General features: G+C 40.7%; 1 pseudogene; it reads right to left on the bottom strand.

Annotated features, from left to right (window-relative positions):
* Nucleotides 1-7,495: 7,495 nt before the first annotated feature.
* LOC143031854 (large ribosomal subunit protein mL43-like) lies at nt 7,496-9,949 on the bottom strand (annotated as a pseudogene).
* Between the last annotated feature and the right edge of the window lie 1,534 nt (nt 9,950-11,483).

Raw genomic sequence — 11,483 nt, 5'->3', positions numbered from 1 at the left:
TAGTATCCAGCATTCTTTTTCCAAGCATTAAAATCTATATGAAATCAATACATATCAATAAAATTTCCCGCGCGAGGCTTTAATTGTTCCCGCCGTCACCAGAGTGCACCACTGTCTGGGTCAGTTTCGCACCACCCACCAGAGCCCACTGCCCACTGATGCTATTCAGTCTCACATGTGCCACATTTGTGTTTGTCTCCACTCAGTTCAGCTACATTCTTCCTCAAGTGTTCCCCTGTAAACTTTCATCATGCCCAAAGTTGATAAACAGAAATGTGTTGTGCTTACACTTAGGCAGAAGGTGGACATTTGCAAATGTTTAGAGAAAGGGGACAACAGAAAAATACTCATGGACGAATTCGGCATAGGCTCATCAGCCATCTACGATATCAAGGCCCAATCAAAGAAGTTACATGAGTTTATGAAGGGGACAGATACCCCAAAAGCTGTTGAAAACTGTCACACTTTACAATATCAGCGTGGGGACAAGATTGACAAAGTGTTGTACGAGTGGTTTTGCCTGAAAAGATCCGAAGGAGTATCAATGACAGGCCCCACCCATGCTGCAAGAAAAAGGATGCGACCTAGCAAAGAAGATGGGTGTAAGGGAAAGAAAGAGCGGCAAACAAGTACAGAGGATAGTGATAAACTGGAGTGATGAACTAGATGTTGGCGAGTGAGGTGGTTTTGTTTGTTTGTTTATGTGCTTTTTTATGTTAAGTTAAATGTTTATGTTATGTTAAATGTTGTTAATAGTGAATAAAATGAGTTGATTGTAGACATAGTGTTTTTGTAACCCTTCACTTCTTTTAGTAACCCCTTCAGAAAAGTACAGAGAAGGTTAGTGTCTAGTGATGAACTGTATGTTGGCGAGTGAGGTGGTGACGCCGCAATCATGTGATGCTTTGTTTATGTTGCGGTATGTGATACTATATGTTCACTGACATTAATAGTGAGTTAAGGGGGCGATTGTAGACATATTTCTGTACCCCTTCACTTACTTTAGCAACCCCTTCAAGTATCCGGAATTTTCGAGTATCCGGCATGCCTTTGGCCCCAGTGATGCTGGATAAGAGAGCTTTTACTGTATATGTATGTATACATTTGTATGTATGTGCATTTATGGTTTTTCATTAAACATCTTATTATCTGTATGGTCTGTTTTTACCTTGGCCCATTTTCGAGATTCATAGAATACTGCATTTAGCTACAGGAAGACCCAAAAGGCCCTCCCCCTCCCCCCTTGTACAGTAATTGCAAGGGTGGCTGCCGAGTCAAAAGATACACCCATCCCACTCCCTTCAAAAAGACATTGTCCCTTCCATATAAGCTCCTCATTGTTACCTGACAATTTTTTTTTTCTTTGAATACTATCTAATTACTGTTCTGTATGTTGAATACTAAAACTTTTTTTTTTTTTGCAGCATTAGATCTCTACTCTAAATTGGTTTAGCTGCTGCTTTGGGTGGATGCCATATTATATCCATGAAGAATGCTGAGAAAATTTTGGTTATTGGTGGCCATCAAGTCCCCCTTGTCCACCAGTATGCCATTATGGGAATCGTGTCCCTTCCCATTTTTTAGTGGGCTGGAGCTGGGGTCATCCTCTTGTGGGTTCTTGGTAAGATGGAAAGGAATTTGACATTTTAGTATTCATAAACTAAAGAAATATATGTAGATATAATTTACAGGATTAAGTTTCTCTCTCTTGAATTTATAGCTTTAACCATATAGTGTCGCTCTATTTTTGCTTTCCAAACTTTTTTTGCAAATCTTTCCATTCTTATTTTCTCCATATGCCCAAATCACCTTTGCACTCTATTTTTCCTATCCAATAGCTCTCTTGCCATCCACATTTAAGAGGAAGACCAAGAAGGAGGTGGATGGATGGATGGATGGGAGTGAAAGGAGTGTTGGATGCAAGAAGAATGTTGTGTACTACTGAGCAAGGAAGACCGAATGCCATAAGTAGGAGTGAAGTGAGAGAGAGAGAGACTGTAGGTGGATGATGAAGGAATGGCATGGCTCCAAGGGATGTTCTTGTCTGATCCATTGATTTTCTGAGTGGATGAGGAGAGGTGGGGGGAGGTCATATAATATAGTGCTGTGGGTAAACTAGCTTTGGTTGTTAACCCCTGCCGTGGAAGTTCTGTCTTGCTGCATTGCCTTTGACCTGAACATGAGAGCCTAAGGTAGAAGATGTAATGAGTGGGCTTCGGATGTGTGTGGGGCAGGTATTTGATTTTACACAGCCACCATTGTAAGGGAAGGAAGGTCCATTGGTATGTGTAGATATGAAGTTGTTTTATATTATCTGTCTAACAGATGCTCACTAACCGAGCAAGAGAGAGCGTCACTACTTGTGACAGAGGTCAAGGTGACCGCAATTCAAACCCTGCCACCACCCGTGAATTGTACCAAGGGTGTGGTACATTAAATAGGACCATACTACAAAGTCTTCTTTAAGGAGCACCATCCTAGCTAGCTTCCCAATATTGGGGAGGGGGGGGAGTTCACAAAGTTAAACCAAATCAATCATCAGTCATCTATTTCTCTACCAAGGGCCCCACCCTCTTATATGGAAAGTAGCCAGCCAGGGCATGCACCCACTCTCACTCATTCCACTCCCATCCACCACCCATATTTTGGTTGGAATGTGGTCAAGTACCGAGATGTTATTAACTGCCAGGATGAAATTCTATCACTAAATATTCTCAGATAACAAAGAAATAATGATGTATGTAGGGGTGTTTTTTTTTTTTAATGGCAATGCCGATTCCTATTCACTCTTAGATGCCGATACCGATGCCGATTCCTATTCACTCTTAGTTGCCGATGCCAATTCCACTTTATATGATTGTGGTATATCAGTTTTTAATATGAAGTAATTAAAATATGATTTTTACTTGCTTCATAATCTCTGTAGATTTATACCTGCCAGTTGTTGAGCTGTTGGATGCTGATGATTGAATGAAGTTAATGAAGTGCTTATTGATTGACCACTTTATGATTATCAATGTATGGTTGTATTATTTTCTATCGGTTGAAAAAGAGGTAGACATTACCTGTTTCATAGATTTTGATGTAACTACTAACTTCAAGTAACTTGAATCATTTAATGCATGGTTTTGATAAAGCACATGTACAGAGTGTAAACTGCATCAATCCAATTCTTAATCCTAACTTAATAGTAAAGACTAAACCTAACTCAGTCTCTATAATAATTGATACATGGAATGCGGGAAACGGCTAAAAAAAAATCTTTTTTTTTTTTTTTTTTTTTTTTTTTTTTTTTTTTTTTAAGCCGTGTCTGTTTTGTTCCATAAAGGATTTTTTTTTTCTCTCTCTGCATCAACTCAAGGAATCCAAGTCACGTGGTTCCAGTGGGAGGGAGCAAAATTGATCAACTTTGCTTTGTAGTGTCAGAAGAGATGAAGATATTCTTATTTTTGTTGTTGAAGTTTCGCTATGTCCAAATTTGACTCGTGTGATTGTGATTTTGACAATAAATCATCTAAACATGAGTCAAAGTCATAGCTGTTGTTGTCAAAAAGCATAAAGATGTATTGTTATGTGTTTACATGTCAAAATACATAAAAAAATCTTTATAAATGATTCATTTGGCTATAAAATGCTGCAAAGTGGGAGTAAATCTGTCTGCCAATTTTTCGAATATATAAGCAGGTAAAATTGACAGTCCACGGATGCCTGGACGATTTACTCCCATATCACTCTCACTTAATTTCTTTTGTGGAAACATTGCTGTTTCAAAATTATATATATATACGGTATATATATATTTTTAGTTTAGTTTTATATAAGAAATACAAAAATAAAATATAGAATTAATATAATTTGCTCTAATATTTACTGCCATCTTAAAAGTTTCTCTGGTCGTATGCCTTCCTGTTTGCAGATTTGATCACCTCTGCATACTATATTTTTGAAAAGTGTGTTATGGCAGTAGTGTAGGTTTACACTACCACAACATATTCCTAGCCATCTCAATTCCTACAGTTGTGATGCTATGTGCTAAAGCCTTGATTATTTGGTAGTGGTATCTCGTATAGCATATAATATGCTGCATGGCCCTATGCAACCACCAGAACAATGAATGATAGGTGAATTACTGAATTGGCATCATCATCGGCAAAATATTGCCGATGCCGAATCCCTTTCTAAAAAAATGCAGATTTTTGCATATGCTGATTCACCAAAAAAGTGACTATTATTGCCTATGCCGATTAATCAGCACACCCCTAGATGTATGTAGCAGTATCAGCTGATGAGTAAAGAAAATCAATATCTGTGTATTGCTGCAACAGAAATAATTTATGTCTACAGGAGTATTAGCTGAAGTAATTTTTTTCTTTTTTATCAAACAGGAGCCAGCTTCTGTATTATGCTTCATGCATCATTGCACAACATAGAAAGTATTTTAGGTTCCAAGGATGAACCATTTAAACTGCAATTGGAACAGGTATGTATGCATCCCTTCACTCACATTATAGCCAGCTCATCTTTTGTAATTAAACAGAATGGATAGAGAGAAGAAGAAAAAAGTATCTAATGCTAGATTATTCTCCCCAGGTTTGAGGCAGTCAGGAATCCTTTTCACCACATTTGATAAACTCAAGAGGGTTGGTGCATCACATCTCAGTTTGACTGGATGGGGTGGTGCGAGAGGTAAATGCAAGGGTGGTGGGTCAGGGATTGCAGATGGTTAAAGAAAATGGAGAAAAGTGGGAAGTGAGCCAGCTGTTGTTTGCGGACGACACTGCGCTTGTAGTAGAATCAGAGGAGTAATTGAGGAAGTTGGTGACAGTTTGGTAGAGTGTGTGAAAGAAGAAAGCTGAAGATAAATGTGGGTAAAAGTAAGGTGATGAGATGTACAAGGGGTGAAAGTGGCAGCAGACTGGAAGTGAGCATTAAGGGAGAGCGACTGGAGGAAGTGGATAGTTTTAGATACTTAGGTGCGAATATGGCAGGAAAGGGTGGAGTGGAGGTGGAGGTAGAATGTAGATTGAGAGAAGCAAGTAAATGCCTTGGTGGATTAAAAAGTGTAATGAGAAATATAAATTTGGGAATGGATGCTAAGAGGAGACTGTATGAAGGAGTGATTGTGCCAACAGCACTGTATGGAGCAGAAACATGGAACATAGAGAGGAAGAGAGAAGGAGTTTGAATGTGTTTGAGATGAGTTGTCTCAGAAGTATGATAGGGGTTATTAGTCTAGATAGAGTGAGAAATGAGGAGGTGAGGAGGAGAACAAGGGTGGTAAGGGAGTTAGGAGATAAAGTTAATTAAAAAATATTAAGATGGTTTGGACACATGGAAAGAATAAGTAAAGAAAGACTAGTAAAAGAGGTACGGAAGGCAGATGTGGAGGTAGTGAACATGAGGGGGCGATCTAGGATGAGATGGATGGATGGGGTGAGTTGGGCTTTGGGGAAGAGGGGAATGTCTGTTGAGGAAGGATGGGAGAGGACAGAAGACAGGGGTGAATGGAGAAGGGTTGTATATGGATGATATTGTGATGCATGAGGTGGAATGGGTGGAGGGATGGGGGGTGAGGTAGTAGGTGTGAGAAAAATTTGACGCAGCCCGAAGGGATTTCTCCCCATGTCCTTTTCTGCATGGGGGGACGGGTAGGGGGTGGAGGGGGCGCCGATTTAATGAAGTGGCCTTACTGTGGATGTGCTGTGTCTTGCGACTGCCTCTGACCCAGGGCAGTGGACAGGATGCAGGGAAGACCCATCATCCAGGAGGTGCCAAGATAAGAGGGAGGGTGGAGGGGAGTGGAGTGTATTTCGGGTTGGAATGGGTGGGAATGGTTTTTATGCCTTTTTCTTTTTGGCTACCTTCCTTGTAAGGGGGGAAAAAGCCTTTGGTATATGTATGTATGCACAAGGGATAGCCAAAGTCAAAGACATAAATCCACTCCCACCCATTTCATCCCCACATACTCCACTCCCATCCACAACCCCTCCCTCCCTCCCTTCCTCTTTTCTTGGCTCCTCATGGATGATGATGGGTCATCCCTGCATCTGACCCACTGCCCTGGGTCAGAAGCAATGTAGCAAGACACAGCACATCCACAGTAAGGCCACTTTATTTAATCGGCGACACCCCCTCATCCAGAAAAAGAGAAGACAGGGGAAAATCCCTTTGGGCTGCATCAAGATATCATTCACACATACTCTCTCACCCCCCACCCACCCACTCCTTTCCATGCATCACAGCATCATCTATACACAACCATTCTCTACTCACCCCTGTCTTCTGTCTTCTACCTTCCATCCCCATCAGACATTCCCCTCTTTCCCAATGCTCCTTTTACCCCATCCATCTTATCCTTGGCCATCACCCTCTCATGTTCACTCCTTCCACACCTCTTTTACTAATCTTTCTTCACTCATTCTTTCCATGTGTCCAACAAACCATCCCAACACTCTTTCATCCACTCCATCTCTCCTTGTTTCTCACTCTATCCAGCCTTGTCACCCCTACCATATTTCTCACGTGTTTCATCTCAAAACACTTAAGTTCTTCCTCTCTTGTGTTCCATGTTCCTGCCCCATACAATGCTGTCAGCAAAATCACCCCTTTATACAATCTCCTCTTAGCATCCATTCCCATACATTTATTCAGGTAGCAGTACATTGCCAAAAACATATCCCTTCTTGAAAATCTTCATGCAAGAAACCCATCCTACACTGACTGACGAGTGGTCACAGATGCAGATATATTCCACTGTGAATAATTTTTTGATGCCCCACCACCATTTTATGTTATGACACATGCAAAAAACAAAAAATCGAAATTCAACCTATGCCAGCATTTGAGCTAAACACTGGGCTAACAATTTACGGGTTAAGCTGTTATTAGACAACATCCAACATATGTTAAAGCAACTTGGTGCCTCCCCACACACACACACAAAGAATAGGTCTTAAAAAAATTATTAATGTACTTGCTAATTGTTACTGACCCCATCTCCCAACTCCATTTCCACCCCACTCTCCTCATCTCGTTTCTCATTCTATCCAGCCTAGTAACCCCTATCATACTTCTCAGGTACCTCATCTCAAACACAGAATTATGAAAGGGGTGGAAATTCTCGATAGAGACGACTTGTTAAAGTGAGACAGAAGAGAAACAAGAGGACGCGAAAAGAAACTAAAGAAGGACAGTTACAGAAGAGACCTGAAAAAGAATAGCTTCCCACATAGAGTGATTGATGTCTGGAACAAACTAAAGGGAGAAACAGTGAGTGCCAAAACTGTACACGATTTTAAGAATAAACTGGATGCGGAGAAATACGCAAACGGGTCACTACAAGCATAGCTCTCGTCCCGTAAAATACAATTGGGTCAATACAAACTCCTCCTCTCTAGTGTTGCATGTTTCAAGCCCATACAGTACCGTAAAATTAAGAATACTTAGAGTAAAAGAAAAAAATGATTGAAGATGCTACATACAGTATATTACAAAGTTATAAAACAACTGATGAATTGATGTATCCACTGGTGTCCTCCTTCTTTAGCTGCTCACACAGTTCAAGCAGCTGTGTTGTTCCTGTAACTTCTGGAGGAGCTGCAGATAATTCTTCCTGCAAACAGAATTTTTTTTAAGAGTTTTGCTCAAGAGTTTTGTCATAACAAATGAAATCTTAACGAAATGGGGAATGGATGAAACAGTTCAAATATGACAAAATTGGGATAAATCATAGTAGATTTACATATGAGCAGAAACAGCTATGCAAGTTTTAGCAATAAAAATACAAACTATATGGCTCTGTACAAAAGAAAAACAAATCACCACTTTCAACACTACGTCTACCGTGCAATAATGACTATTTTTAGTACCAACACTATCAGACAAGAACCTTTGAGTGACTTATGGGATAAACCAATGAACATGACTAGCTTCCAAAGAGAGAACCAAGAACACATTGACAGATTGCACTATCAACCTCGTCAATACAAGTCGAATACTCATGCACAGCTTCCTGACTGATATACGATGATGCATCACAATACACTCATTATAAGATATAAAATTATGGCTGTAATGCTTGTTCTCTTCTACCCTGAATGTGGATAACTACAGAAAACAAGATCGAGTCTGTCCACAGAATACATGGGGTCACTCAGTTACAACTACAAAATAGATATAATCAGGACCCTGACACCAGTATCCTCATATACACGCTCATGCCTCATGATGCCAACACCAGCGTCATTGTATGCTAATTGTTAATCCCGTTAACACTGGCACACATTACAGGATCTTATCCAAGGAAACACATGGGTATTTTATACCTAAGAGGCTCCCAAGTACACTCCATAGTAGAGGCTTTCATTTGAATGGAGTTTGCACTGGAGATAGACAAGAATATATCTTACCCAAACCCTGCATGAGTGTCTGAAATTATTCTGTACAAATCTTCCAAGTCCACCATGGCCAACATTTCCGAACAAGTTATTACTTTCACATGACAATTATCATCATCTGGCAATCAAAATAGGTTCTCAAGAACTACCTTTAACCATTACCTGCATCACTTTACCAGAAACTACAAACACTCCCACTTGATATACACCTGTTATTACTACTTTGGCTACCTCTCTTGTGAGGGGGAAAAAGCTCCTGAACTACTTACAGCTGGTAAAGTGACTGTGTTGACCGCTGGGTGTTGATGCGTCCATGGTTGTCCAGGGTCCCCTCTAGTATTGATGGGAAGTCTGTGTGTTGATATTTGCAGAGACACTCCACTGGGTACCCTCATCACCCACACATGTACTCGACCCATTTTGCAACTAGCTCCTCCCCATTCAGGTCATGGGTGTTTCTATACTCCTCTCCTCCATTTACTGAAACCATAGATCTAAATAGTAATATGCCACGAGTAGAAAAAAAATAATGACATTAATAATAAATCCATAAACAAATTACCAAGATTATATATTTTAGATACATTTTCTTTAAAAGTACGTCTCAGTCATAATCAAATTGTAAATTGATTTATTGGTTTGCTCAATTACTATGGTGCAGGACAAGTGGGGTGCAGGGCAATGTTCCTTCTAAGCTGTGTGCATGTGCATGCACACACGTTTTACAAATAGTACACAAAGGAAAAGATATGTGCACACAAGGTTTTCAAGATGAAATTGAAATTTTCTAATTAAAGAAATTAATTGTAAAATTTCATAACAATTTAAAACAAAAAAAATTGATTTTGAGATTTTGTCAATTTCATAAAATCACATGTCTTGAGATCCTCTGTAATGTGTTCTGCAGTCAGTATGGTGACCCACATAAGTACACACATACTTTACAAAGAAGGAAAAATTTTCACACAACCAAATTTCTGTGCTCTTTCACAGCAAAGAATTAAGAGGGAACATTGGTGTGGGGGCAGGCTTTTAGAAGTGAATTCTCTGCGAATGTCATTAGATATAAAATCTTTAATTCAGGCTAACACCAGTAAATTTTATTCAGCTAAGAAGAACTCCAGCTCTTCAAAGGGAAGTAAATTATATCTTTCAATAATGCAGGTAACTGTGTTTTTGTTACAAGGAATTTGGGTGAGAGCTGTTACCGTACCAGGAGTATGAGGGTCTTAGGTTTGCCACTGCTACAGGTGTGGGGCCCTCATGCTGTGCAAGGTTCCTGAGTTTAAGCTCCAGTGTAAAAGAGGCTACTACCTGTTGCAAAAGTCAAACTTACAGTACTCTGCCTAGATGCAAGGTGATCGATGCCTCCGAGGTTTTAGGTACACCACCACGCCAGGGTTGTTGTTGGCAAAGTTGATCAAATCCTTTTCGATATAATCTCTACGATAAAACAAAAAATGTCTGCAGTGAATGATATAAAGAAATATGGGATCACATGAAGAATCGTCACCCCAGTCTTCGACAGGGTGACAATTCTTCACGTGGGCCATCCTGGGTTTACGATTCTTCGGTTGTATTATAAGTTGATAACAATAAGCATAACCCTCATTCAACCTAACCTAACGAAATTTTTATTCCACTGTTGATATTTGGCATACTGGGGTGACAATTCTTCATGTGCCCCGAAAAATGTAGCATTTGCAAAACTTGTTTGTCCATATTGGATGGAGGCTGTTACTGGATGCCTCAAGACCATGGGCAGCGAAAAAAAATACACGGGAGCGACGAGCGATTTCGCTCGGGAATGTTCCAATGTCGCTCTTGCAAATCCAATAGCGGGAGCGTCCCGCCCAAAAAAAAAAAAATCGCTCCCGCGGAAAGATTCAACGTTTTTCATGCATTATCCATCATTTGGCAATCCCTGAATCCCATCACCATTGATGAAAGGATCAGAGCAAACACAACTTACCCGTGATCAACCATTGCATTATCAATCGATATCATAAACGCAACGCATCCATCAACTCTAATTTGTTGATGTACATACGTATGTGTACGCGGTATAGCTGCTAGAGTTCAATGGCTTATCTAGCCTAGCTTCGTATCAACTGCATGCGCGCGTATACTAGTATATATTGACTGGACTCTACACGACTATCGTGCTACATAATGTCGCTAGTTGCGAATTGCATGGTATCTGTATGCAGGGAAGTTCATTGGTTGCATGCAGCTAGCTGCCCAATCAACGCGCTGACTACATGTACAATGCACCATACCCAATACCACATCACTGCATGCATACGTACACTATACATATGCAAACTCGCTCGAGGCCTAGGAGGGAAACTGGGAAATCCCATTTATAACCTCGTTCGCGTATTTATGAGAAAACAAAATCGAATGAAATGTTTGGTTATTAATTGAAAGTATACACATACATATACCAAGGCTTTTCCCCCTTACCAGGGAGGTAGCCAAAAAGGAAAAGGCATAAAATCATTCCCACCCATTCCATCCCCGAAAACACTCCACCCTCCCTCCCATCTTGGCACCTCCTAGATGACGGGTCATCCCCGCACCCTGTCCACTGTCCTGGGTCAGAAGTAGTGTCGCAAGACACAGCACATCCACAGTAAGGCCGCTTCATTAAATCGACGACCCCCCCTCTCCGTCCCCCCATATAAAGGAGAGGACGGGGAGAAATCCCTTCAGGCTGCGTAAAAAATTTGCTCACACACACTACCTCACCCCCCATTCTCCCGTCCATTCCACCTCATGCATCACAATATTTTCCATATACAACCATTCTCCATTCACCCCTGTCTTCTGTCCTCTCCCGTCCTTCCTCAACAGACATTCCCCTCTTCCCCAAAGCCCCCTTCACCCCATCCATCCATCTCATCCTAGGACGTCCCCTCATGTTCACTCCCTCCACATCTGCCTTCCATACCTCCTTTACTAGTCGTTCTTCACTCATTCTTTCCATGTGTCCAAACCATCCCAATACTCTTTCATCAACCCTATCTCCCAACTCCCTTTCCACCCCTGTTCTCCTCCTCACCTCCTCATTTCTCACTCTATCCA

Source organism: Oratosquilla oratoria, chromosome 12 (assembly GCF_046742065.1).
Source record: "Oratosquilla oratoria isolate Oo_2021 chromosome 12, ASM4674206v1, whole genome shotgun sequence".
Lineage (NCBI taxonomy): Eukaryota > Metazoa > Arthropoda > Malacostraca > Stomatopoda > Squillidae > Oratosquilla > Oratosquilla oratoria.
Note: the sequence above shows the minus strand (reverse complement) of the source record. Positions and strands in the feature narration are given on the sequence as shown.